This window comes from Rutidosis leptorrhynchoides, chromosome 5 (genome assembly GCF_046630445.1).
Source record: "Rutidosis leptorrhynchoides isolate AG116_Rl617_1_P2 chromosome 5, CSIRO_AGI_Rlap_v1, whole genome shotgun sequence".
Taxonomy (NCBI): domain Eukaryota; kingdom Viridiplantae; phylum Streptophyta; class Magnoliopsida; order Asterales; family Asteraceae; genus Rutidosis; species Rutidosis leptorrhynchoides.
The window spans coordinates 173,019,627-173,022,141 of NC_092337.1; positions in this window are offsets into that span (position 1 = coordinate 173,019,627).

Here is a 2,515-nt window from a genome sequence, read left to right on the forward strand (position 1 = left end):
CAATTTAATTTTATCGCATTTTTATTATTCGCAATTTCATTATCGTTATTTACTTTACGCTTTAATTTAAAGTCTTGTATTTATTTTATATTTTACATTAGGTTTTAACTGCGACTAAAGTTTTAAAATCGACAAGCCGGTCATTAAACGGTAAAAACCCCCCTTTATAATAATAATATTACCTGTATATATATTTGTATTTTTATAAAAATAAACTAATATAGCGTTGAGCTTTGTTTAAAGATTTCCCTGTGGAACGAACCGGACTTACTAAAAACTACACTACTGTACGATTAGGTACACTGCCTATAAGTGTTGTAGCAAGGTTTAAGTATATCCATTCTATAAATAAATAAATATCTTGTGTAAAATTGTATCGTATTTAATAGTTTTTCCTAGTAAAATATAAGCTATTTTATATACACCTCGTTCGACATCAAGTATTTTTGGCGCCGCTGCCAGGGACTCACTCTTAAACGCCGGAAGCGCAACGCTAATATAAAAAAAAAAAAAAAAAATTTTAGTTACTTTTATTAAAAGTCGTTTTTGTAAAAATACGTTTTTAAAAAATTCGAAAAATATAAAAAGAAAAACAAAAATATTAGTATTTTTAAGATTTTGTAAATATTTAAGTTTTATAAGTTTCTTTATTTCTATTTTAAGTTTATAAAAATATAAGTTTTATTTTAAAATCTTTTATTTATTTAGAAAAACAGAAAAAAAAAAAAATAATAAGTAATCGGGCCAAGGTACTGTAGCAGCCCAACTTTTGGCCTGGATCCGAACACCATGCGAGTCGCATGATAATTCAACTAAACCCCATGCGAGTCGCGTGAGGGGTCTGACAGGGCCACAACCAAACCCTAATAACGCATTTATTACGGAGTATAATATATTATTATTATTAAACCCTAATTTGATTTTATTATTATTAATTAAGTTTTTAGTTTAATTAATTACTTTTAATTAGTTTTATTATATTTAACACTTAATACTTTAATATAATTAATATAAAAATAATATTTTAATAAAAATTGTATTTTTTTATCACTTTTTATTTCTTTTAATATTTTGTCCCTTTTTAATCGTTGTAGCGTAATATTTGTATTTTTAGCTCATATTTAATTTTAAACTTAGTTTTTGCTATAGTTATTTTTACTCCTAGATTTTTAGGCTTTGCCGTAGAATTCCTTAAGTGCTTTTTCTTTAGACTAAGATTTAGGTGCTTTAGAATTTTGCGACGCCTTTTAAAGTTTTAGTTTCTTTTTAAGTTATTTCCATTTGGGATTTAGTTTTTCCTGTAAGCTTTAATATTTTTAGACCTTTTACTATGTATCAATTATCATTTCAATTAGTAATTTCAATTTGCGATTATAATTTTAAGTTAGTTGTAGTAATAAGGTTAGGTTAGTTAAGTATTTTTAAGTTTTTATAAGTTTCTTTTATTTTTCCGTCGTCTTTTATTTTTCAACCATTTTTTCTTTTTCAACCTTTATCGACAAACTCTTTTTCTCTCTTATTTCTCGCTATTCTAGTTTTTAGGACTTAGAATTTTTTTTTCTACTTCTTATCTAAATTTCTTAAAATTACGAAAATTTATTTTGAGTGGTTAAATTGATAGACATCAAAATTTTCTGGTTCGTAGTAATAGTTGGATTTGTACGTGGACCGGGTTATTGGAGCCAAACAGTCCTCAATTATATTGAGACCAAACGAATCCTGCCCCTCTGCTGCATCTTTTGGCTATTCGAAACGTGGGCAAAATCAGAAAAGTCTATTGATTGGATAACTTATTATAATTTTTCTTTCCTTTTAAAAACTAATAGGATATTCAGTGAATGCACCGAGCAAGACGTTCATCACCTTTTGTACGTTCACCACCTGTAACTCGATCAAGACATCGTTTAACAAATATAACCGCCGTTGATTTTTCTTTAGAATCGTCATCCAGTAGACCTAGTACTTCAGTTCAAATTTCCGATAATCCAGTTTTTGAAACAAACCTCACAATTGAGAATCCGGAAAATATTCAGGAACGGTTCATAGATCCTGAACCACTAAACTTTCCTCCGGAACCACCAATCATTCAAACAGAGATTGTTGAGGAACGAACTATTAAATCAGAATCATCTAGTGATACCGATTCAACAAATTCAATTATGGAGAATCTGGAACCTTTAAGTATGGAAGACCGAATGAGAGCTAAACGCACTGGCCAAGGTCACGCAATTACTCATCCAGACATTAATGCGCCAGATTATGAAATCAAAGGACAAATTTTACACATGGTGACTAATCAATGCCAATTTAGTGGTGCGCCGAAGGAAGATCCAAATGAACATCTACGTACCTTTAATAGGATCTGCACACTATTTAAAATCCGAGAAGTGGAGGATGAACAGATATATCTCATGTTATTTCCCTGGACTTTAAAGGGAGAAGCCAAAGATTGGTTGGAATCGTTACCTGAAGGGGCGATTGATACATGGGACGTTTTAGTTGACAAATTTCTTAA